Genomic DNA, 27791 nt, shown 5'->3' with positions numbered 1-27791 from the left:
AAGATTCTATGCTAACATAAGCCATGAAAGTAAGATTCAAAAGCTTTTGATGCCAGAAAAAAATGAATACTCGCCTCTCCATGTTTCCAAAGAATGTACATAGTTCTGCCTTTACTGGGAAACGGTATTTTAAATACCAGAAATATCTAGTATTTGTATATCTGATTCAGTTGAAATGCTAAAGGGGAAACATGGTAAATTTCCAGGAATTTTTAAAGTTGGATTCATATATTTTTTCAATACGTAGTTTTTTGTTTTGTTTCTTCTCTCCCTCTTGTCCCCAGGCACACTCAAATGTCAAAGGCAAAGGGAAGAAAAATAGAAAGATAGTCACAGGTGCCTTAATACTGTATTTTCTTTCAACAACTGCTAATATTTAAGTTAAATGAATATACTATCATTTCTCAATTAAATAATAAAAGTATCTATTTTCATAGTCCCTGAAATATAAGAGTTTTTCATCTCAATTTCTTCCACATTCTATTATGCTTAATCTACTCAAATGAGAATTTCATATTAGTCATCAAAATGCCAAAAATATTGGTTCCAATGAAAGCGTTGAATAAAGAAAGAATAATTAAAAACTAGCTTTCCTTTGTATTCAGTTATTTGCTAGCTTTTACATTTTATTTTTGGTCTGTAATAAAAGTTACTTGGGAATTTATACTAGAGCCTCTACTGTCTTCTGGTTAGGAAGGTGTAATAGAAATATAAAAAACTGAGAGTGGTATCTTGGATGTAAGAGCGGGAGCTTCCAGAGGACCTATTAAATCTGTTCAAGTTTGTTTCTGCACACAGGAAGTTTTGAGGCATAATTAAAATATCTTTTTAAATTCTTAAAAACTCTTATCATCCCTCCCATTTCAACTACAGATAAATAATATTTTCTTTGATTGATAGCCTCCAAATACGATTTAAACTCTTCTATTTAACTCTCATTATGAAATTGATCTTAATTGTTGCATAATATGGTGAAAATCAACAGTTCACAGACTGCACTTAAGACACACTTGAGAGTGAAATAACAGGTGTTATGCAGATCTGGAACTGATATGCACAGGATGCATGCAGGAGAAATTAAAAAATAATAATATGTAATAAATTCTTGCAAACAGATACCTTGTTCAGTAGTAATCTAAACAGAGCAGGGACACTGGAGGGGAGAACTTACAAAAAGCTCTTCAAACTGAATCTGGGTATTCCTGAAAAACTGTATGTACTGAAATAAGTCCCAGCATTGCTCGTTGTGCCTCAAAAAGACTTCAAGTAAAAAGCATAAAGGAAATGTATCAATCTTTAAAGACACATTATATTTTCTGATACAAAACCTGATGTGTTTATAAGCCAGAAATTAGTGTAAAGATACCAAGAAAGAACTGATATGAGAGAGAGAAACCATTTTCACTTGAAGGTGAAGAGAATGGATAAGTCAGCCTATTGTAATCAAGCAGAATTTGGCAGTTGTCTAGTCCTAGTAATAACATCGCCCTCACCGCCTCTTTGATTCAGTATTGAGAGAAAAACAAACAAAAAATATTGAGCATAAATTGTCTCATTCACTTTCCAGGGACAGCTAAATAAGAAATGATTCCGTCTGCCCAGGTTCATGCTTGGATAATTGCAGGGAGCATAACGCAGATCACATATAAAGCTGACTACACTTGGATCAAGGAGGAGTTTTTCTGAAAATGCCATATGTGACTCTAAGAAGGTTCTTTTTTCCACTTTACAGAACATACAGAACATTTCAAAAAGCTGTTTTACACAAGGTCCCAACTTGGCAGTCTGCTATTTAATCAGGTCACTCTCAGCATGATTAGGCAGTTAACTTCCAATCCTCTAAGTAATATAAGTGAGTGGCAATACTGCAGTCATGATCCAAAGCAAGCCTTGTTTTAAAACATGAAAGGAATCAAACAACAACTAAAATGACAAAGCATCCAGCCCTTGGAACCTTTGGCTGCCATGTTTTGGGCTTAGGCATTTATCTGCTGCCAGATGCTGAAAGGTAACAACAATTGCCATTGATGGTACATTTACATTTAGAATGGTCAATCAAACCAAAATACTGAATATATTTAACTTTATTACACACTTGAAAAGAAAAAGAAAGAAAGAGAAATGAGGTGATTCTACTAAGTCATCTAAATAAACTATATATACTTATAAAATCACAGATATTTTCCTTATTGAAAGAGAGAAATGAAAACTAATTTACTGAATCTACAAAGAAACAATCTAAAACATTAATGATGTTCTCATATGCTACTGTTCATTTTATCCCTTCTAACAACAGAATCCTAGGAACTTAGGGATAAAAACATCCTGAAACTCAACGAGAAATGCATCGTCCTGCTTTGAGAGTAGCTCAGTACAGCCTGAGATCTTGTAGTCTAGGTGGTAGCCCAGGGGGAGAGAACGTGGAGGTGACCCTGGATGCTAGGTTGAACACGAGCCCTTTCACTGAGTACAGCCCACTGCCACTTCAAGCCTACCACTCCATTTACTTGAATATATCAGGAGCACAATGGCTAGCACTGCAAGAGAAGTTATTAATTGTCCTTCTCTAACTGACACTACTGAGGCTGCACCTAAAACATTGCATTCCGTATTCAGCCCTGCTGTTCAAGAGTGATGTGGAGAAACTCAGAAGGTCTCAGAGAAAAGCTACCAAGAGAGTCAGAGTCTAGAGCATATTTCTAAGAGAAGTAGAAGGCAGAGGGCTTGTTTTGGCTGGCAGAGGTCAAAAGGTGCTGCTCTATACGTAGACTACAGTCACTTTAGGATATTTACAATGTTCCAGTGTATGTTCCATTTACAATGTTTAGGATATTTACAATTCCCAACCAATGTTTACCTGATTCTATAATGTCCTAATAAAAGAAATGCACACACGTATCCAGAAATACTTTCTCTTAATATACAGTCAAATTAATGCATAAGTTAAAGCATGAAAAATGATGTAAGCTGAAATATAATCATTTTAGAAAGTCTGAAGGTCCTTCTTAGGCACGCTGGTCTTTAAAAATAGGCCAGAAATCACAGAAAAAGTGTAAAAAATAAGCTTTTATTTAAATGTCCTTGAATAGGCATTAATCTACAATTATAGGTGCAATAAATAAATTTTGAATTTGATATAATCCAGTATTATGTACAACAATTAGAAGTTAAAGAAATAATAACCCCTACTTGAAAGGAATAAAATACTTAAGTTTTAAAACCATTTTCATTTGTTTAATAATCTTTCCCAAGGGCCTAAAAGGTGCTGAACAACTTCAGCCTCTAATGACTTTGTAATCCAATTTTGCACTTGGCTTATTATAGTAGCTTGCATTTCTCTTCTATTGCTTAGGACTGTATGGTAGAGAGATCTAGTCCTGATCCAGTAAAGCACTCTGAATCTTGCAAGTCCTATCTTGATCACAGAGTCTCTGGATATTTCATTTCCAGTAAGGATAATTGAAAATATAACAAAAAGGGAAGAGTCTTAACACATTCCTAACAAAGAAAAGGGTTATGTAAAGAAAATAAACAGATTGCAATAAATTGCTTTCCTTAGAAAAGGCGGTATCTGAGTAGAAACTGTAACTAAATCATAATCTCCTTCCTGGGATAGTTCTGGGATATTTCTTCTCCATTGAAAAAGCTGACTAACTGTCCAGCCTAGCTTTTAATTTACCCCCATCTGTACTGACAAGTCATGCAGAAGAAAATAATTTGAATATTCAGGTTAGGTGATTCATGTGGTCTTACAATCACGAATTAAGACCTTTTAATAACCTTTTCATTTTCATAAATATACTTGTTACATTTAAATTTATTTTTTGTTACTACATGTGTTATTGATCAACAATAGGTTTAGATAAATAATAATACTGAAAATGCATGTAACTCCAATACTAAATTTTGCTGCAGTTATACTACCCTTCACAAAAGCAAGCATGAAATGTTTGCCTTTCATGAAAGGAACATCATTTAGAACCAGTATCTTTGCATTTCTGCATCTTGATGACTCCAGAATTCCTATAGTTCATTTTTATCTGTACTCATAACACCAGTAGAAGCTATGAGGAGAAAAAAGGAAAAAAAAAAAAAAAAAGACAAGTACGGAGAAATTAGTTCTATTAAAAGCCTTTGCAGAAATGATCTACTGTATAAGGGTGCTCCATCAGGATTTAGATAGGATCACATACATACATGGGGAACGTGAGAAAGATTACTCAATGGCCTTTGGCAAGTTCTGACACACAGCAAAAGAATGCCAGCTGTTTCTTGATTTGACATTTGATATTAAATTTTGTTATATTTTAGTCAGTGCAAAGAAGGTAGATACTAATACAATCAGTTAATATGTATGTTCTCTGCAATACTGTGATCTTAGGAAAAGTGGAAGTAGATTTTATAAAAGAATCAGGTAAGGAATAAAGTTAAAGCATGCAATGGAAATGCTGTGCATGTCACATAATCTTACACAACAGGACTGGACTTTGACAGGATAGATGGGCTGTGTATATTTAAATGGAATCTAGCAATAAATGCAATTGCACAGTTAAGCTAAACTACATTTATCAGTCCTATTTAATAAATGTTTGCATAGTCTGTTCTGTAAGATTGAAAAGAGATCATTTATCTTCTAGTCTATTCAAGTACAATGACATAATCTAACAACATAATCTTTTGAAAAGGCGAACATAAAATTGAACTACACTAATTCTTTTTTATTAGAAAGACAACTCAGATGAAATACATGATTTACATTACGTTAGGACTCAGCAATGTTAATATTCCAGGAACAGAAGTTCAAAATAAATGTAGCTGTTCGAGATTCTCTGGCAAAGGTAAACTATGCATGAAATATATTTAGGTTTATTTCCCTTACTCAAAGATCTCATGTTTGAGGGCTTCAGCTTATACCCAGATAAAGAAGCTACCACAGAGTGATGGTAGCTAATTCCTATGCCTTCTTGAATACTGGAAAATTAATTAATTAATTAATTAATTAAAGGTAAAATTTTAAAACCTAAAATTGAAATTAAGGATTTATTGTCTCAAAACATTAATACTATCTATCCTTGTTCTTTGGAGAGATATGTATAGATTCTTACTCTAGTACTAACATTTTGAGGGATGAGAAATGCCCAATTTATTTTATTTCCATCTGGTAACAGAAGCTTCCATTTAAAGATGACTGATGTGCTGATCACTTTCCAACATAAGAATGTATCATCCATTTAAGCCAGCATTTTCTATTCAATTCTGTTGTATTTAGTCAATACTTGCTCTGAAGTACATTCTAGTTTTTCACCCATATATAGAAAAACCTATTGTGTATCATGGTGAGATAGCTTGATTCCTGCCAGATATAAACAAAAAGGCAATAGAACTTTAGACAATTTTAGTCATAATGAGCCCATTCAGTGGAACCACAGTTATGCAATGCTATGTTTTCATAGCATTCTGGTGTTGTACTAGGATTCTAATTTCTTGGCGCTACAGCACAATTATTTTCATCTATGGATTCAGGGAGTGTAGGATATCTGCCATGGTAAAATTCAAAGAAGTCCTTTAGCTTTCTACCTTCAGTCCACTGTTGAACACATACTATTAGTATAAAAATAGAATGACTCTATTTTGACCTATTACAAAGGTAATTTAGATGGATTAAAAAAAAAATCAATAAACATTAGAAGGGATATTTTTCTCTGGAAGTGACAGGGCATTTTAGCATTTCCTCCACTCTTCATCCAAAAATGTTCCTACTCTCTGAGCAAGTAGAAAGGGAGTATAGGATGCAGGATGGTCATATTTCAAGTAGATTTGTTTTGTGGAATGTAAAACAAAGCAAAATGAAAAATGAAAAACAAAAAAAAAAAAAAAACAAAAAAAAAAAACAAATCAAACACCACCACCAAAAAATACCAACCAAACAAAAAATCCTCCACCATCTCACTGTCTTCACCAACTAGAATTTATACAGACAGCTTTTAACCTACTACCTATTACAAAAATAAAGAAAAATACATTACATTTGGCAGATAGTCTGTCAATTATTTTGTTTAAATTCCTAGACAGCTATGGCTCTGACTCATTCAATTTACTCAGTTTAATAAAATATGACCCCGTGGGAGTTGACTGTTGCAAAATTCACCATAACTATCTTCATCCTACAATGTGAGAAATGAATTCTAAATATGTGGACAATTTGGTTCATTAACTGTTGAGGTACTTTGATATAATTTCTATCCTTAACCATCCAACAACATGGAATTTAAGCAAGGCACAAAACTTTATAAGGGTTTCAGAAATAATATAAGCTTGATACAGGAGTTTTAAAATGGGATGAAAGTCATGCTCAGGAAAGCAATAAACAGAGCACCACGGAAAAATAAGCTGAATAATTTTTGGATCAATAAACAATTAAGCATTTTTTCCAAAGCTACTCAAATGATGTTTAAAAAAAAAAGGACAAACAGTCTATGTTAAAGACAATTCTAAAAAGATATTTGATGTTCCAAGCAAAAGCAAGCACATTGGTGATATCGATTTAGGTGTCTTAATTGTGATGTTACCTTGACAGACAGCTGTAAGGAGTATGGGAAGGGGGGGGGGGGGGGGGGGGGGGGGGCAGAGGAGAAGAGAAAGAAAAGAAGGAAAAAAAAGGAAAAGAAAAGGAAAAGGAAAAAAAGGAAGGAATCTATAATTGCACTATTCCTTTCTTTCTTCTACAAGAAATCTTAGTACATTTCACCTTACTGAATTTTTGATTACTCAGTTATTATCAGTACAGGAATAGTAACATGGGAACCTGTTACAGGAACCTTAAATTTTGGAAAAGATCAGCTGTTGAAAACCTTTTCTCAAACAAGTAATTTTTATTCATCAGACATTCTTCTAATTCAGTAGGAGTCATGTCTTCCTACGCAAACTCATGGAAGTTGACAATGTGAGAAATCGAGACATAGCCAAGCCTTTGGCTGTGCTAGGAGACTCCTGGGGCATGATGGTCACAGTAAATTGTCCTTAGCTGTGATTTTCACTTCCTGCCCGAGGCTCTGATTCTATTGACATCTGAGTCACGTTTTTAAGTCCCTTCGCTTTCTGAAGCACAATGCTTGTCTGCATATGAGGGAAGGGACAAGTGTCTGCATAAGGAGAGGATAGGTTGAAAGGAGACAACTAGATTTTCAAGAATTTACAACCCTTTCAAAAGCAACACTTAATGCCAGCTGCTGACTTAATGCCTTCCCATACAAGTTTGCAAAGTCTGTGTAAGCAAATTTGACATATGAGAAGCAAAGCATGCACTGTTATTGTCATGGTTGAACACTTCCCACAAAATCTGAGATTATCTGCATCAGTTTAAGATAGCCAAAACTGGTTAAATCACTTCTAGTTTGATATTATACTCAGTGATTAGCTGTATCAACACTGAATTACCCCTATCTTTTCACTAAGACAAAATAAAAATAAAAATATCAGTTTCCAGAATTCAGTGAAGAAAACAAAATCGTTGTGTTTATGGGGCATTACAGAAACCTTTGATCCAGCACTGGAAAGTTGCTCATTCACTAAATGCACAACAAATTCACATATAAAGCAAATAAGAGTCCTCAGAGTTGTAAATTATGTGAAAAAAATATATATTTTTTAATGCTTGTGCACTACTGTTACACTGACAGATTTGGTAAAATTTCAGTGATTAGGGAACAGAGTTTGGGCACTGTGCTTTTTAATTTTCCATTGTAGAAAATAAAAATAAATGAATAATAATTTCATTGTAAAGCAAGTAGAAAGCCTGAAGAGGTTTTAATGAATGCTTCTCTTTCACTCAAGACCTAGAATGTTAAAGGGTACTTCAATAAGCTCATGCTTGAAAGTAATTACTCCTTAGAGTAAGAGTTGATAAGCTTGCAATGCTGCTAAACTTTAAGAAATGAATATTTTTTGTTAGTATATTCAATTCAATTTAGACCTGAGGCAAAGTAAGTGAAAAGGGAAAAAATCACTAAGAGTCTGAATCTAAAATAGATACAGTATCAGTAAATTACTGATCAGGAAAAAAATCTTTCTTAAGAATGGAAGTTTTTTGACCTATATGTCTAGAATTCTTTCACTAATGGAATATTTAAGGATAAAAGATGCATGTGTTTCTTTGTTTTCCTCTCTTTTTATCTTTTTATGATTGTAATAAAATTACTCTTACAAAATACCTTCTACTAAAGGACCTTTCATGCAACTGTGAACTAATTTCGCTAGATCTCTCCTAAATCCTATTCCCACTTATTAAATCATATTAAACTTGTTTTGGTTTCTGAACACTTACAAATAGTTTCAGCTACATCAAAATTGGAAGGCTCAGTCCTTCAATATGCAAAAGTAATTTCTCTGAAGTTACAGAGAGGTACAGTGGAGAAAATAGCGTTCATGTAATTTTTTTTTTTCAAAGAATAAATTAGGTGCCACAAAAATACAGGAGTCAAGAAATTTCTAGCGATGAACATTGAAGTACACAAGACTGTCCATTCTACTGTATTTAAATGTAGAATGAGTACCATTTATAATTTAAAAATAATCTTTTAAAAGGAAGAGAGAGGGAAAGATCTGATAAAAGATTTTATATTCTTTCCTGCTTTTCAGGGGTGGTTTTTTTTTTTTTGATGTTGGTTTTTTGTTTGTTTGTTTTTAGTTACTTTTAAAAAGTATTACTTTAAAAACTTTTCTCAAAGTAGTACTTTTTTTCCTAGCTGCCATACAGTCATTGTTAATAATTCATTCAAGATCCACATGACTACTAATATGTGGAGATTTCTATCTCCCTCCTACACAGAGAGATTTATGGAAGCAGGTGCTTTACTAAATATATATTTATGTACATATATATTTCCCTGCTATTTTTTCTATAATGCAACCACCTGTGCAAAGAATCATCATGTTTAACACATCATAAATTCAAATATACTACAAACCTTCAAGGACAGTCTACAGTCTTAACTTGCACGAACATATAATTTTAATACCAGGTGTAATTCAGCCCAAACCAGTGAAATTAATGCCAACTCCAATAATACATTTCTTCCTCAATATAGAATATCCTGCATTTCAGTGAGGCCTCATTGTGTTCCACAGATCTATTAGCATGGAAGAGAAGGCAATAACAGCACCGTATCTTACAAGTTTTTAACTTTTTATTTAAAAGAGCTATAGAAATGCTCATAGAAAGGCAACTGCTAGCTCTTCACCAGCCCTCAAACACATCTCCTAATTGCCATGTTCACTCAAAAATTTGATATGAACTATTTCTTTGGAAGTTTTTCACAAGGAGAAGATCCTCTGAACTTTGGAGCCCTTGGAAGTGGATGAGTTATTGACAGACAAGATCCAGAAAAAAACTTTAGTCAGGGAATGAGGAATACCCAATACATAGTTTTCTTAGTATGCAAACTGAATATATATTGGCCCCTGTAGCCATTTGTCTGGTTCCATGTTAAGTGTATGGTTTGAAAAGAACCTCAGAGAAAGGAATTTAGCGAGAGAAAGAAGAGACATCTCAGAATTTCACTAGGTTTATTTTTTGTTCTTCCAACTCCCAAATACTCAATTACCATAATATATTACTGGCACAATGATGCAAAATTTCAGCTATATTTAATTAATTTATTATTTAGTTTAAAATCAAATAAATAAGTAAGAAAATTAAAGTTATGTGAGAAAAGAGTGCCTTATAAACTTACAAAATCCTGGATGAGCAGAGAGTACAAATCAAAACTTTATAAGAAAATTTTGCAATTTTGATTTTATAGGTCAGTTCTGTAGTATTTCAGTAGTAGGGAAATTACTGGCTTTTGTGAGAGCAGTAAGGGACATGCAACCATTTTTCCAGAAAATTCATGACCACACTATATACATGCAGAAAAATGAGTGAGGATTAGAGCATGAATTTTCAAAATGCTAATTAAAACACTGACAACCCCAGCAGATGTACTTAGCCAGCATTAACAGTGCCTTTATGTAATGTAACCTAACACACAGTAGCTATACTAGTGCAAGGTCGCTGCATGCTAGTATGTTATAAACTCATGCTATGTACACTGTTTGCTCTGATAATAAAGCATATGAGATCATTAAATCCATTTTCTTAATCCATCTGAAAATAAGACTATCCATGCAAAGTCAGACTATAACAAACAGAGATGAAAGGAGTATAATAAAAACTGAACAGCAAACTTAACAGCAAAGTTGGAAGTAAAACTTATTTCTAACTTCATCCTGAGCTTCATAAAACTAGGAACGCTTTAATGGTCAGCAGTCTCTCTGAGGTCTCTTCAATGGTGAAATGCAAGGACTTCCACAGTAGAAAATTCAGATTCCCACTATCTTGTACACAAATATTTTCACCTATATTAGGAGAACACGAAATGCTACACTTTCAGTTTTATACTATCTGAATATCCACAGTCACTTGGTGATAAATTACAGTACAGTCCAAAAGGAGAATCAGGCCTATTAATTGCTAGTTTTTCTCTGGATGTGCTGAAGCTGTAAAGTTGGTCTGCATCTCATGAATCACATTAATAGAAGGCTGTATTCTATCATCTTATGCAGTGGCAGCCCAAATGGGTAGACAGTGGAATGTAAAAAATATGTACCAGCGTTTTATATTTTCACTAGCTGAAGCTGATATATACTACATAGATGAAGAGTAGTAAGAGAAGTAAGGTCAAAGATGAAAAAGAAAATATTATCTTTTCAACCCATCACTTCAAAATATGCCTCTTTGTTAACGGTGATATATCACAGAATGTTATGATATGAATTCCTATCTCATTTCTTTTACAGAAGACTCAGATAGATCGCAGCTCTGATCCCATATATTTTGTCTGCCTTTGATTTAAGCTTAAAGAAATGGACTTCTTTGGGTTGGAGGCTCATGTTGTTGAAGTGTCAGTATTTCAGACATACAAAATCCAAAGCATGCAAATCTTTCCACTCTTCTTCAGTTTGTCATGGGAGGTATGGAGGAGGTAGAAGGTTACTTTCAGCAATAACTTAACCAATGGGTTAATTAATTAACAGACAAATATCTGAAACTAATATCACTCAGATACTCTCACAGGCCATGTGGGTTACAAGTATAACACCACTTTTGTGTGCCCTGGCTCCCCTACTTGCTTACTCCTCCTCTTGACTCACTTGTGGCCCAGATCTGCGTTGTTCCAAGCCTCATCCTGCTTCCTGCTACCTACTAATTTACCTGATAAGCAGAAAACAGTCATATTTCACACAGGTACAAAAAATGTGGATCCCTCTACCAGCACACCGTTCTGTCCCTCCACTCATTGTATGCTGGCTGGTTCCTTTAGTATCCATTGCAGAAGCATCACAAGCAGATCTACCCAAGGTCACAGTGACATGGTGAAACCTCTGTCAGTGTCATATCAGTTTTTGCTCTGTTTCTCTCACCTGTCCATCCACTCACTCTCACATAGCTTAATATATTTTCCTTCACATGCCCAGATGTGCACCCTACACTTAATGTGTTATTTTCTGTCAGTGATGCTAAGTGTCATTTTCTTTCACAGATCTTCCTTCAACTATCTGTTTAAATCATTGATACAAATACTGTGAAGGGTTACACCTGAATAATCCAGTAAAATGTATTTCCCCAGAATATTTATTTTTGAATATCTTAAAAGCACTTCCAAACTACTTAATAGGTACCCTTCCAGTACTTAATGAGGTCCTACAGGAAAGCTGGAGAGGGACATTTTAGAAGGGCATATAGCGATGAGGGGAAGTCATTTTAAACAGGAAGAGGGTATACTTAGACTAGATATCAGGAAGAAATTCTTCACTGTGAGGGTGGGGAGATACTGGAACAGGTTGCCCAGAGATGCCCCCTCCGTGGACGCTTTCAAGGCCAGACTGGATGGGGCTTTGAGCAACCTGGTCTAGTGAGAGGTGTTCCAGCCTATAGCAGGGAGATTGTAACTAGATGATCTTAAAGGTCCTTTCCAACCCAAACCATTCTATGATTCCATGATTCTATACTGTCAAAAATGTAACTGTACAATATATTCATGGTAACTTCTATCTACCAACTTTGAAGTGTCATTAAGAATCAAATTTTTCTACTTCTTTCTTCTTTTTCTTTTTCTTTTTCTTTTTTTTTCCAATAAGGCTGTATTATTGCCATTAGACATTTCCCTTGCTTTAATTTTGGATTAGCTGAATCTTATGTCAGCTTTTCTAATTTTACCTAAAATTTATATGAGATAAGCTGATCGATGATTACCAAGGGCACTGTATTTGTATCGCTGAAACATTAGCTGAAGATAAACTATGGATAACTTTTCAGGAAAAAAAAAATACAACAGGGCTGTTGATTTTAAAATATGTATTCTTGTTGGATGGTTTCCAATATCTTTTCACTTGTCTTTTCTTTACATAATAATAAGTTTTAGTTATGATTTTTCAAAATACAGAATGAAAGTTTGAATTGAACAGATCTTCCATTTCTGCACCACTACTACTGATATCTCTTCAGAGGATGACTGGAATTAAAGCAGCAATAAAAACAGTGTTACGAGTCCCTCAATTCCAGTACACTCTCAACCCACCATCCCAACACATCATTTCTCTGTTATCATGATTTTTTTTTTGAGTGCCTTCAGTAAATAATATATTATCAGTTGTATTTACTTTACAATTCATTATTTATATGGATTGGGTTTCTTTTCTTTTCTTTTTCTTTTCTTTTCTTTTCATAATGTATATTAGGTAGCTTTGATTTTTAAGTGCTCTTTTTTGGCCTAATTTTCCTTTGTATCAAAGACAGACTCATAATACACTATAAATTCTTTTCTCTGAGAAAACAGAGTTTGTATTCCTGCAAACACTTCAGTTTTATTCAAAGATATCTTTTTAAATGGTTTCTCCAATTTTCTCATAATTTTCCTTGTTTACAATTCCTTCTGAAGTAGCATTATTGAGTCTATTTTATCCTTCATTTGCTATAGGCAACCATAAATTTCCTCTTTCTTTGCCACACAAAACAAACAAACAAACAAAAAGGCTATGTAGATGACACAACACTGATAGAAAATTATCTATAGTTCTATGAAAATCTTAACACTGTTTCGCTACTGCTGTATATGATTTCCATACATAGACCCAAAGCCAGAATCTCCCTTTAAAAAAGGCAATTATTTTCTCCACAAGTTACAGAAAGGTAACTCAGTCATCCCCTGCTATGGTTATAAAGCATTTTTAACAAATACCTCCAGGAGTTTACCTAAGTACATAACTCAATCTTTAGGGCCAGACGACTCAATGAAATGCACATTACAGAAAAATGAACATCAACAGGAATGATCACTGAGGTGACATTTTTCCAACTCTTTCAAGTCCTAAAGAGAAATCCATTATGGTTTTTAATTCCCTGCACCATATACAGACAAAATTCACACAGGCTTTAAATGTAATAAAACTCTTAGGGAAGAAGTAGAACATGCACTGCATATGAGCAACCGAAAAGGCTAATGTGCTCATCATCCTTCCCCTATAGTAGTTGTGGCATCAACAACCCTAACAAAAATGAACCTCAGTTCTTTAAGTGATAGCATAAATATAAAAGCTTGCCTCCGGAAAAATAATATATAACCACTTGTAAAAGAACCTGCCTCTCCAATCAGGGCTCACAAATACCACAGTGGCAGAGAAAATTCTTATAAAACCAAACAGCTAAGTTAAAAATCCTTAGCACAACATGTATTCCCTTTGGCAAAGAAGCTCATAGAATTTAACATATTTTTGCACACTTCATTTGAAAACTGCATGCATTGAGGGAGAAAAAGCTGTGGTCCTTTAAGTTAACCCTTTCCTGTCCTTGCAGAACTAGTCTGTAGCCTTTAAAAAGTGAATCCTTTTCTTCATTTTTATTAAACTTACTAGGTCATGTCACAATATTCTCTTGTTGATGTAAATAGACAATGCAAAGGGATTAGACCAGCACCAAATACTCCTGTTAACAAGTGACTAAGAATTAAGCCCTAAAATATGATATTTTACAGAATTTATAGTTTTGATAATATAAATAGAGGCATGTCAGTAACAGGGATTAAATTATTTCATTAATCCATTTTATACATGGATAAAAAAAAAATAATAATAAAGCATTCCTACCTGGAATGAGGAATTAGAAAGCAAATGTGAAACACTGAGAAATTCAGAGAGAAATCTGGAGTTTATGGAATATTAATTCAAAATGGCACTCAGATCATCTTGTATGTTGTGAGTATAAATCTTTGCCCTGTTGCTTACTTCTGGAACTGAAACAGGTTTTATACTTCAGTTGAGTGAAGGAGAAAAAAACAAACAGGTAATGGATATGAAATCGGTTGCATGGAAGAGCTACTAGTACAACAGCATGTTGTAGTATTGCATTGGAATAGAAAAATGGGCATTAGTGAATAAAAACCAAAACATTCCTTATAATACACTCTGAAAGTCAGAATTCTCTCTTTATGGAGAAATGGTTACCACAGCCTGTTCCATCTCCCCACCAATTCTTGGTTTTGGAGATTAGAAAGAAATCAAAATTCTGGTACAGAGATGATGAAGACCCAATTATGTCAAAAATTTAACCCCAACCTACCTACTACATATTCAGTTGAAAGCAGTGGTATCTTACGGGCTGCAGTAATTTGATGAGTGTGCAGTAGCTAAGATCCTAAGGACACTAAGAGCTATTGCCTACATAAGGCAATCTTTTGCTTAAAGTGATGGCTGAGGTATGATGATAAGCAGCGTGAGGAAACCTGCACTGTTACTACTTATGTTACGCTCACCTCATTAATAATGACAGCCTATTTATGTTCTTGATTTTATTTCCTATCATAACACGAACAAAGAGATTATTGACATGAAAGCGGAGGAAGGTTTGTAAGCAAAAAAAAAAAACATGCTGGAGATTTGAACAACATTAATATTTTTTAAAAGTTACTGTCATTGGCTTTAGGAATTAGATCTGACCCTTAAAGCAATCGTTCTTACATGCATAGTGAGGAAAAAGCACTGGCTCCTAGGCTTACAGGAAGTCAATTTGTATTATATTGCCTACACTTACATGAAGAGAAACTACAATCATATTTCTAAGATTGTTTTAATGCAAATAAATTGGATAGCTCCCACACTACAAAATAACAGAAAGATCCCTAAAACACAAACAACACCCTGAACTGAGTTTGCAGACAAGCACACATTCAAATTATTTATTTTCCTAAGATACTCCTAAACAAGTTTTAATAACTTGCATGCAAAAGCCTCATGGCTTTGTTTTGATTTGAGCTTGTTTTTGTTGTCGTTGTTGTTGTTTTTAATTCTCCTGGTTTCACCCCCTCAATCCTGACATAACAAGTACAAGCTCTGCAGCAAATACTATGGGAGACTATTCGTTTTGATACTGCCTCTCTGCCTTTCACAAGCAGCAAGGGTATATTTTGTCTCAGCATTGTGAATTCAGAATTTCAAGAGTTCTTATGGCAGTGTGAATAGTTCAGTTTACAGAAGCTCTGATATATAACTGAAACGCATTTTAACCTGTCCAAGAAATAGATTCAGTTCTATTAAGTCCATTGTTGTTTTTAATTGTCAGTGACTGCTATACTCCACTTGCCTGCAGCTATCCAATTAACATATCACCACTACACAAAATATTGTAATGTGTTCGATGTCCTAACAAGAGCCTCACACTTCTCTTCCATCCAACAATTTTAACCTAATTGTGTTTTCAGTGTATTAGCTAATGACAAGAAATGGATGTAAGTGAGCAGATGATGCAGCTTTCATACTCCTATTCTGATTATTTTGCAAACTTCTGCAGAGATATTCCTTGCTGTTGTGCAGATAGACTGAGAAACAGAAAGAGAGAGAGGGGGGAAAAAAAGCTCAACTCAAGAAGTGGAAAACATGTAACTTGTGCCCTGAGATATTGCTATGGCAACATTTAAACAATGAACAGAAAGCCCTGCAGGATTCTGCTCCCACTTCCTTGGATACCAAATGTAGATCCTGATTCTCTTTTATTGTGCGTATGCACAAGCGTCTGATTTTTTGCCTTTTCCTCTGACTGCAAAATACCCAGGCCCCATACCAGGAACTGTACATCAATTCATTTCCATGTATCACAGCATTTTCAACTGAAACACACCACTAGTATGCTCATCTCCCCATTTGCATCCCTATTTCCCGCTTCAAGAGAAGAAACATCCATGATAGAAAAGCTAAAATCAGACACCTTGCTTTTCTAAATGGCATCATGAAAAAAAAAAAAAACCCAAAAAAAAACCCACTCAAAAAAGTCATAAGTTAAACCTTAGTGTCTTCTGCTATTACAGCAAGCAATTACAAGAAGCAGAGGCAAGATCCTTTCTATGGATAGCTCTCCAGGGCAGCTCCTTGCCCATGTTCCTAGAATTAAAAGAGCACTCTTAGGCTGCCTTCCAGGTCACCACGACAGCTGCTATTGGTAAATCCTCCTGAACAGAGTTGTCCTGGAGGGGCAGCACTTTATTCTGAAGGAGGCTTGTTTTTTGTTATTAATTTCATAAGGCAGTTGGCAAGGGGACAGATGGAGATGAGGAATCTGGGCCCCTGGTAATAGGATCCCAAAGTCCAGTCAGTTTGATGACTCCAGAAATAATTTAATGGTAGTAATTAACTGCATTTCTTCAGAATCATTTCCCTCCCAGGCTGCAAGTGACACTAATTCTAGTACTCATTAATCTCCTCTTGTTCCCGCATAGGCAATCAGAAAAAAAAGGTATTTCAAAAAGGCAAAGTGAAAAGCACAGTGGCACAAGTGAGATGGAAGCTCTTGCATGCTGCTGCTGTGCTCAGTGCACTCCTTTACTGAAAATATCAGCTCTTCATTCTTGGACAGTCTGGCTTGTGAATTGTCACCCACACCATGCTCTCAAAATATGCCAAAAGCCTGTTCCAAGTCCTGTGCAAAATTTTCCCATCTTGTACCACCACAGCTAGAACCTTAATGTGGAAAGAGATCCAGCTTTTAAGGTCGCAGACAAATCATTTTAATATCTATATGTAGAAAGCTATGGCCACATCTTTGAAATCCCCTTCTTTTCCTTAATTTCCTTATAATTGCTTGTATTTGTTCACATCTAGAGAATTCTCTTTGGTCTCAGCCAACGTGAAAGTTCATTATTCACTCAGAGCTACCAGGCTGGGAGATAGCATGATATAAAATTTGCTGCTCCAACAACCTAAACATGCTCCTATTCTTGCTCATTGTGCATCATTCCTGATGTGTGAAAAGACACAGAGTGCATACACCTTTACAGTATTAACCTTCAGTTTGACAGGAAAACTCGAAGTCTGAGAACTGTGATCTCAAATTGTTTTAGAGAACAATTACAAGTGAAGCGGGACCCTCCAATACACATTTCCCTTCTGCACAAGCTTTGGGTGCCTAGATACACCAGTTAAGTATGATTCCCTTTAAAGCATCAAATTCCATTACAGAACAAGTGCCTTGGGTTATTTCCACATGGATTGTCCACCTTTTGAAGAAATAGCCTCCAGGATCAGCACACACTGCTGAGCGTTACATCTGTACTCAAGCACATGCAAAGAAGTAGCAGAGACAGCCAGTTCTTGACTCTGCCTGATGAGATGCGTTTCCCCTCATTTAGTTGGTTGTTTAGTTTGATGCTTTTGGCAGTGTATTTTACGATCAGTCCTTTTGGCTCTGGATAAACCAAAGCACAAATGCTTAGAAATGCTATACTCATTCCAATTATGAGACTGAAAGAGTTAAATTCTGGATTGTACCATGTGTCTTTTGGCTAATGTATTAAGAGAATGATTCACTGAAGTGTGAAACTGTTGCCTATTTAGAAGCAGACAGCATCCATAGCTTTTTAATGTTGACAAGATTTGCCTGTTTCAGCCCAAACTGGTGGCTAAATTTTCCCAGTGTTTCTTTATCACATCAAGAAAATCCTCCTGTTAGTTACTGTAAGAAATGAATGAGGCACCTATGGCGGCATCCTATTGTCAAAAGTCAGATTTGCTCTATCAGATTTTCTGTTTATGTATTCACTTGACAACAATCCAGGGAAAAGCTTGGAGATGCCTTTTCCTTAGCCAGCTTCTTTTCCCTTCAGTAATTACTGAGCAACAGCTTAACATAAATTTAGCTGCTCTATTACTGCAACTGCTGGTCTAAGTGTAGCCCACAATAGAGCACAGGCTTATAATGATACATGAAGGAATGAAGAACAGTTTTGTGCTTATTTTCAGATGCTGACAAACTTATTACCCATTTAGTATCCCACCAGGAAACATGCCCAGAGAAATAAATGAGGCTAAAGCACTTCATACTAAACTGATTTAGCTATACTGAGAAGGATGAGAGCAATTGGAGCTGGAAGGAACAGTTTTTGCTGTGCCTGCTTCCTTCTTTTTCTAAATACAACAGCACAAAGGGTCTGATTCATTCATATGGCAAAACAAAAATTCCCAGAAATTTCCTTAGGAGCCAAATGGACTCCAGATCTTAATCCCTTACAAGCATCTAATGCTTCAGAGGCATGACCTCCAAACAGAAGTGCATGGGCACATTTGAGAAACAGAAGGTCTCGTTTCTGTTACACAAAAAATTCAAGGCATCTACATGAAGCAATAGTGGTAATATGCATGAGTGCAGAAATACAAAGAAAAAAAGGAAGTTAATTTTTATCTATGTTTTTATCCAGGGAAGCGGGAGCTCTGGATTGTTTTGCTCAACACAGAAGGCTTGAGAAGGAAACACTGACAGGAAAAATAAGAACAAGATAAAATCACAATCCATCTTTACCAACACCTTCACCTATCCTGTCTTATTTTCACCAGAATATTGTAGCTAGAGAAAAGTAAAATCAGTTGCAAAGCTAGTTCTTTACCTTGCCTGAGAAAAACATACATATAATTTCTGTGGTTCATTTTATTATATGCTTTTCTCTCTCTTTCTATAGCAGTTTTGGCCTAATACTTTCATTTGGAGGCTCTACTTAGGAAGGAGGGTGGTGGAGGTAAGGGAAAAGAGAAGGGTATAAGGAGGAAAACTTCCTGTCTACAAGGGGTACAGTCATGCTAGAAGAGCGGACAGAAGTAGCATGATTCCTCACTGGAAAACAAAGACCACTGTTTTACATTACAAGTTATCCTGACTTTATTCCACACTCCCACATCAGATTTCTCAAGGAAGGGAGAGACATTTACTGTAATGTTACACATCATTGCTAATCTGTTAACACCACCATCTACAAGCCACTTTCTATTATTGTCATTATCAACATAATAATAAAAATATCCTAACCCAACTTTATCCTCTCACTGTATGTCAATCCAAGTAAATCTTTTTCAACTGTCAGGAAAGTCCTAGGGGAGTCTGAAGGATTCACCACAAAATTGCAAAGAATTTCCTAGGAGATCTGGAGGGCATGAGTGGCTAGTACAGCCATTCTCTAAACTCCCCTTCAACAGAAGAATGCCCTCTCTCTGCCTGTTACTATTTGTTCTCAGCAATGGAGTGTAAAATATTCCATTTATCTTAGAGCTGCCTCCTCAAAAACCATTACCACTCCCTGTACCACCCCTTGCCCTACACGCCCCCGCTCCTGCCAAAATCCATCCTTCACTTCCCTGCTTGATTATAAAATTTTCCTTTTAATACACCATATTGATCTGCAATGTCAGATTAGATGCCAGCATTGAAACAAGAGTTTATTTGAAACATTTGCTAAATAAGTAAACAAATAAATAAGCTTCTCCGTGCATCCAATTATATGCAACTTGCATCTGTTGTTTTTGTTGTTGTTGTTGTTGTTGGTTTTATTTTTACAGATTGGGCAATTAGGCAGCACCCATCAGTCACTGCAGGGGCTTTCTTAAAACATTTCTTTGCAAGTGAGCATTTATGAATGCCATAAAGCCACACCAGCAGGTATCTGCAGCATACTACCACGGCTGGAGTTTTACTAATAGGAATATTTGAGCTACTGTGAGATTTCAGTTCTGCTCTCATTCTTTCTCTTCTCCCTTCCCAGTGCCAATTCCAACCCACCCCCCTCCCTTGCCATTATCAAAATTCAATTGGCTTCTTTACTCAGGTTGGGGAACAGGGCAAAGAAAGAGGTAGAAGAGGAAGAGGAAATGGAGCATTTTTTTTTCTGTAAGAAACAATAAAATAATAATAAAATGGAGAGTGTACTTACTATATCCTCAAAGACTATCCAGCTGGAAATCCAAGTGGTTATGAAAAACCAGTGTGGGGGAGGGGTTTTGAAAACTATTTCATTTCAGCAACCAAATCAAAATTAGAAACAAGAAAGGAAACAAAAATAAAATATATCCAACTGCAATTTCCAAGCAATTTCAGTCCATACAGGTGCCAATCCAACCCAACACTGCTGAACTCTCTTCCTCCAGTAATTTTGCTTTTTTCTTCTCTGTCCTTTATTTTCTCTGTCGTGTTGAACTTTTCTGCTTAAAATTGTTGTAGTGGTAACACTGATGTTTGCTTCAATGGAGAAGAGGGGTTTAAACCAACAATAAAAAAAAGAAAAATTATTGCAGAGGACGGATGGTCTTTCTCCTTTCTAAAACTTTTCATTCCACTGTGGATCCTTTACCTACTTTCCTTTTTCTGAGGTTTTCTGCCTCCCTAGCTTCTCTGCTCTCCATTGCTTGCTATTTGTTTTTTCTCTGGAGAGTAGAAAGAGCTGTATTTCTGTTTAAGCAGCCCTCCATCTGTATTCTTTTAATGCAATTTTGTTGTGACTGTTAAGATCCAGGTCTTGCCAGGCAATTTTCTTCTTCCCCCTTCTTTGCTGCACTATCAATTATCCAATCCGAGTGTCTCCACATTAGAATGGGGATTCCCATTCTTTTTTTCCCTATCCCCCACACTCCTTTAGGATAGAATCTCCATTTGCATTTAAATTTTTTATTTGTATATGTCAATACAGTAACTTTTAGTGTCTCTCCCTCCTAGATCTGATTAGATTTCCAATCACAACCCAGTGCGCAATTGGATTTTTGATTTCAGCAAGAAGCCAGCAATCCACAGCATCAGCACTCTCTTCCTCCCGTCAAACTCCACGTTATATCCTTCTGCCTTCCCTCCAACTCCTCTGCATTTTCATTATCTCACATTAAATGGAATGAAGGAGGGAGGGAATAGAGAAATATTCAAGGTTCCCACTAGCTGTCAAGAATAAATCCATTCCCTTGTTATTTTTTAAACACTCAGGATGGGTGTTTTTAACACCCACTCTCCCCTTTGCTCCCCACACTTCACAAAATCTCTCTGATGTTAAAACTCCCCCGATGGGGCACAAAAGAAGCCTGGGGAGGCGTGATTTGTCTTCTTAGCCGTGAGTTTCACAAGCACTGGTTTTCCTTTGCTTTTCATTTTAGCTTCCTCTCCATCTTTTGTCCAGCAGCTATAAAGATCCAGCAGCACCAAGAGGATAAACTTCTATTTCTTCTTTGAGGAGAGACAGGGAAAGAGAGAGAGAGAGAGAGAAGGATAAAAGCTCCCCAGCCTCTGCCTCCCTTTTCTTCTCTTTTTCTGTTTCAATGCAGCTCCGATCACATTTGCAATCTCTGCCTCGTGTATTTCAGATCTACAAGTTGGATTTCCCTTCTGCACAGCAGTGAGTTACAATCCCATCGTCTTCCACATGCCAGTTATCTTCCCCCTTTTCTTCCTTCCTTCCTGCTTCCCTCCCTTCCAAGATGACACATTCCCGGGAGCACAGCCTCTTCTTTCAGTATTTAGTTTCATGCCTGAAACGCATAGCTTTTTGCATAGCCAAAACCCTTTCGCCCTCCCATTAGCTTCAGCTTGAATTCTTCCTGTGTGTGCATGTACGTACGCATCTATGTGTATATCCAGTTCTAGACAGCTCCTGTTGTTGCTGCTGGGAGTAGATCCGCTTTTCTGTCGCTCTGGCTTTGTCTGACTCCCCACCTTTCAGCGGCACCCTATGATTTGCAAATGTCCCGGGGCCAGTCTTCCTCGCTATACACCTCCTTCACCCCTTCCGTTCTTTTTCTCTCTCTTTTTTTTTTCTCCCTCCCCCCCCCTTCCCCTTCTTTTCTCTGCTTGTGATCAGTAAAATACAATTACCCAATTACCTCCCATCATCTTAGCACTGATTGGTCAATTGCATTAACACTTGATGTCAGGGAAAGGGTATCGGAACTGTTCTGACGTGGCACTGCTGCCACCTGGTTGACAGTGTGGGAACAAGCTCCGAGTTACCTTAAGAAACCTCCCAGTCAGAAAGCAGTAATTGAAAAGCAAGGGATCATCTTAAGGATCGGAATGTCAAAACTCATTTTCTTAAAAGCCTGCCTGATTCTGACAGATCAACCACTCTTCACAGGTACCAGCCTAGCCACAGAGATAGAAGAATGACAATAAAATGAAATGAAGTATAAAGTTAGTTTTAACCAAAAAAAAAAAAAAAAAAGACAGTGGAAATCAGTTGTGCATAGAGACAATCAGTTTTCTACTTAAAGAAATTAATATTTATTTTAAACCTGTACATAAAACCTCGTACATAAAAGTTACCTAAAACACCATTTTGGCATATGCTTCTCTCCAAAAGCCCTATGAAGTGCCTCAAGGTTTTAGTGGGTCTGACTGCTCCAGTTAGTTGCTTAGGATCACCTAGGAAATCCGCTGTGGCTTAAATTCCATGACTTCTATCATAGATTTCTGAGTTTTATAAGTCATTAATCCAGGCTCCTAAGGTACCGAGATATTTGTTGTCATTTAACAAAGTTATGTTTAAAGTACTTAAGTATGTTAATATAAAGTACTTGGAACTGGGTTTATGCCTTTTATTTACAGGGATCTAAATTCTAAATAAATTCTCAGAAAACTTTGCATGTATAAAGTTAGACATGCTACCCTCTGCAGGATCAAAGGAAACAGAATATGGATGATGTATGTGCCAGCATTTCTCTCAAAATTAGAAAGAAATTATTTATAGATCAAACTCCTCCACACAACCCCCAAAAAAGAATTAGTCAGGCGCTTTCATGGTAATTATAGCAAACTTCATATATTAAGCAGTAACTGAGTTATTCCATGCACATAATGATGCAGCTAACTTTCTGAATTCTCTCTCAAGAAGTCAAATTATGTTTGATATCCTTACTCATTCTGCAATCTTTGGTGTGAAACTGGCATACTTTAAAATAAAAGAAAATGAAATTTTAACTTATATGTCATATCATAAAGTTTCTGTGGAATTAAAAAATCCATAAATTAGATGAATTCAGTAAATAACACTTACTGAATCATTAACATTGACTTTCAGATTTATTCTACTGAGTCAGTGGGCTTTCTGGTGATAAAGTTCTATGATATAAGTTAAGGAAATTAAACCAAGTCTTTAACCACTGTAATACCATTTAGCATCTGACATTAATAGCAGCAACAAATTCCCTACCATGGGTGAAAGGCTGTGTAGTTATAAATACTTCAAACAAAATTATCTTTCAAGAACACTGAAGAAAGACTGGAAATTTTGGAGAAGGCTGTGAACAGGATATGAGATGGAGTTGCTGACAGCTAACAATAATTTTTCTTAAATGTTGAACTTATTTTGTTACTGTCTGCTTCATTGATGCTGCTGATATATTTTGGGCCTACAAAGTTTTTATGACTCTTTTTCTTTTGAGTGCTTTAAATTGGGGTGGGGGAGAGGAATAAAAATGCTGCTTTACCCAGAAGGATAACATCATCACAGCCTAATGTACGTTTCATCCACTTTTTCTTGAAAACCTTAGCAACTTCCTGGCATTATTAAAGAACTTGGGAGTAAATATTTGTGAGGTTGCTATACCTGAATTAAAAACATATATGGGCATTGGAACCAGAAGAAACACAGCTTTTGAGGATCTAATCAGAATTTAAGATACAAGCATCTGCAGAAGCTACAGTATCTCTGTGGATACGAACTACTGTATTCACAAAAGACTACAAAATATTTCATTTCTGTTAGAAATACACGTATTCTGCATTTTGATGCCATTCAAATTGCCAGTACTTAAGTAACATGTATGAAGATACACTTGCATTGATAGGAATAAACAGAAAATTAGTATGGACTGTACCATGTTGTAGGTAATGATACAATCTTCTATCCCAAAGTTTGTTATTTTTAATATACCATTTTTAATTCTATCACCTAATAAGCACAGAAAATAGAGTGATCACATTCTCAGAGTGTAACTTTAAAGCAATCTTCTTCGTGACATTCTTGAGATGACACTACTTATTATATGAAAAGGTGCATATTACTTTACTGAACAAAACACAAAATACAATTATCATCTGTTTTTCAAGCACAAATGCCACCTACGTGTCAAATCTATTCAAAACAAGCATGTGTTATCACAATACATCATTTACTAATGAGATATTGAAAGGGTATAATTGGGTCCAGATTGAATTGTTTGTGTGACTTTTTACATAGTACATTGCATGTTGATGCCTTCAAATGATATTTTCTGTACATTGTTTTCAATCTTCTATTTTGTAGGTTTTCTTGGCAAGAAAAATAATTCAGTACATATCAATTCACAAACTTCATTTAACACAGTGTGTTGATATTCATCAGGAAAGAATCCTGGAAATCTTTGAGCAAAAAATGTGATGCAGTATTTCTAAACAATGCCAAGGTGAGAAAAAGGAAATATGCTGGAAGTTTCTGTTGAGTTCCTAAATTGAGGAGTTGCTATTTTTCATTCTCCTTCCCTACCACTGGCCACATTTGGGTGGAAGGTAAGTGTTAAGAATAGCAGCTGTTATCTCATCTTCCCCAGCCTGGGAACTGCTCTGGACACCATGGTACAAAATTCCAGTCACATAGTGGAGGTCACTATGCCCTGGCTCTTCTTCTGGACCAAGATAATTATGATTCAAAAAGGTAAACAGCGGAAAAAAACCAAGCACAGATTTGCAAGAAAACTTCACTTGTTTTTTCAGATAATGGTAGAAGCTTGCCTGATCCTTAGTATGGTGGTGAAAGCAATCTCAAATGTATGTACTGGCAAATGTTCACACAATGAACATGAACAGTGATCAACTGTCATAACAATTCCTTATTGATAAGAGATGAGAGTTGCTGAAGAACAGAATTTCTTTCTGTGATTAGCACTGGAAGTAACTAATGGAAAAGACTAGATACAGAATTATCAGTCATTTGGTGAATGAGAAACATGACTAAAGTCTAAGACAAGTGAAATCTAATTTTTCAGTAAAGGAGAAGAGAAACTTTAAAACTGAATAAGAATAAACAAAGTCCAAGTCAAAGTGCAAAACCAGACCATTATACTTATCCAAAGTAAAGAGAAAAGCAGTTCCCAAGTTGCTTCAAGCCAATAGCAGCCCTGCCTTATTTTTAAATAAATATGAAGAAGTCACAATCGAAGCTTTGAAACATATTATTCTTTCTTTTTTATTAAACACTGCTGACTAAAAGCTGCTTGCATATGGAGACAGTGCTTCAATCATCTTTTAGCCTACTGGTTACAAAGGAGAACAAAAAGTGCTGACAAACATACTTTTACCTGTGAGGATCTATGGTATAGCTCACTAATTAATTTAGAGATTCAATAGATGCCGAAAACCTCAGATTATATATGTCATAAATCAGGAGAACATGTTTTTTGTAATTCAATTTAAACTCATGGTACATCTCTTCATAATATCATAGTATCTGTTATTTCTGATAAAGATAGAACTGAATGTAATTTGAAAGAACTGTTAATTGTCCAGTTGGGTTAACAGAACAAGCTTCTACAATTCCTCCCACTGAAAAAACTCAGTTAGGAACATCTTTGATGTCAACAACTCATCACTAAAAGGCAACATGCTGTATAGAAAGACTTTCAAGATTTTTTGGTTTATTGTCAAGCGTTTATAGCAGAGTCAACCAGTTCACCAAGCTAAATGTGAGTCAGCAGCATGCCTATGATGTAGAGGCTAATCTATCCTTAGCTGCATTAGGCAAAGTGCTGCCAGCAGGTTCCTCTCCACTCAGCAGTTATGAGGCCACATCTGGAGTACTGCATCCAGTTTTTGGGCTGCCCAGGGCAAGAGAGACACAGAACTACCATATAGACATGAGCAATGGGCCACAGAGGTGGACAGACTAGAGAATACCTTCTTTGAGGAAAGGCTGAGAGACCTGCTGAAGAGAAGGCTCAGAGGGAATCTCATCAATGCATACCTACAGGGATAGTACAAAGAGAACTGAACCAGGCTCTTTTTTTGTCTCCATGGCCCAATGATAGGACAAGAAGCAATAGGTACAGACTGGAACACAGATGTTTTGTCTGAGCATTAGGATACACACTTCCCTCAAACACAGCCTTGAAGATCCTGACATTTTCCTACGGCTTTAATTTCAGGCTTAGAATTCAATTATAGACAAATCCAGGATGAAGTTCCACTGACATTAAACTGTAAATTTACAGGGAAAGATAACCTGTTTGATTTCAATTAGAAATGCAATTGTAAATGACAATAGAGCATGGTCTTTCATTTTGTTGTCATGCCCCACCTAATACCTCATTTTGTCAATAGAATGAAAAAAGACGTGTAACATACTGTTACTTTTTTAAGACTGTAAGATTTAAGAATATAGACAACTAGATACAGACACAAATGATACATCACACTGGGAATAATATCTTCATACTGTGAGAACAATTTTTTTAAAGTGTATTTTAAATACCAAGACTATGATATTCTGATATCAAGATGAATGTATCAGATATCTTAATTTGAACACAATTTGCATTTATTGAAAATAAAATCTTAATGATATATGCCTCACAAGCAGAATGAGTAAAAAACCCAGCAGCTAAATTTCTCTACCTCATCCTCACATTTAACACAAATTCAACATGAAATTCTAGTTTAGGGAAAAGAGATTCAGAAAAGATTTCCCAGACAAGTGAGCATAGCATTTTTTAAGTTTTCACTGCAATAAAGGGGTAATGACATGCTTCAACCACGCAAGATCCTAAAGTAAGTTAGTTATAGCTTTCAAAACTGTGGTTAAAGAAGAAATGGCTTGTACAATGATATCACTGATAGAGAACACTGTCAAGATGAAAGAGGAAAAAAGGTAGTTCACAGTACAAATAACTCTTACTAGTAATTACTGTATTAAATAAGATTACTCTCCTTTTCAATGTCTATTTTCAAGCGCTTATAACTTTCTAAATGAATTACTCCCAACTAAATACCTTCAGTTTCCTCTATACACGAAATCTGGATATAATTTGTAAATATAAGACAAATTAGCTCTTATATCTCAAATTGTCATTGAAGTCTTGTACATTTTTCTTATAATGTATTTTCCACTAAACTCTACTATGTAAATCATAGTGTACATAATAACTTATTTTCTTACCATCAGTCCTTGGAGAACTGTGGCCGCTGTTGGGAATATCAAAAACCACATAGACAGTATTCACAGGTATTATATTTCCAGAATGCTTGCATGCTCTCAGGATAGATTAGTCCATTTCTTGTACATCCATCAATCTACCTGTTAAATGAAAATTATATTTACTGAATGGGTTAAAAGGACTAGGACGAGTGAAGAGTTTCACAGCTGCAGTGTGTGATATGTGACACAAAATCAACATACGATGTCCACCATAATATCCAAAGCAAATTGGAAAAAATGTAGCAG

General features: G+C 35.7%; 1 protein-coding gene across 2 annotated transcripts in view; it reads right to left on the bottom strand.

Annotated features, from left to right (window-relative positions):
- The window catches only part of LRRC4C (leucine rich repeat containing 4C), a 91051-nt gene extending 63497 nt beyond the window's left edge, over positions 1-27554 (bottom strand). Inside the window, exon 1 of one of the 2 annotated variants that reach the window (XM_065754972.1) lies at positions 27507-27554. The gene's annotated coding sequence lies outside the window, so the exon portion shown is untranslated. Of the gene's footprint in view, positions 1-20276; positions 22154-27506 lie in introns of those variants that run through there. The other variant, XM_065754971.1, reaches the window with a different exon arrangement.
- Between the last annotated feature and the right edge of the window lie 237 nt (positions 27555-27791).

The sequence above is a fragment of the Cyrtonyx montezumae genome, unplaced genomic scaffold (genome assembly GCF_038088225.1).
Source record: "Cyrtonyx montezumae isolate F1298 unplaced genomic scaffold, pur_monq_1.0 scaffold_10, whole genome shotgun sequence".
NCBI classification, from domain to species: domain Eukaryota; kingdom Metazoa; phylum Chordata; class Aves; order Galliformes; family Odontophoridae; genus Cyrtonyx; species Cyrtonyx montezumae.
This window is presented reverse-complemented; position numbering and strand designations above follow the sequence as displayed.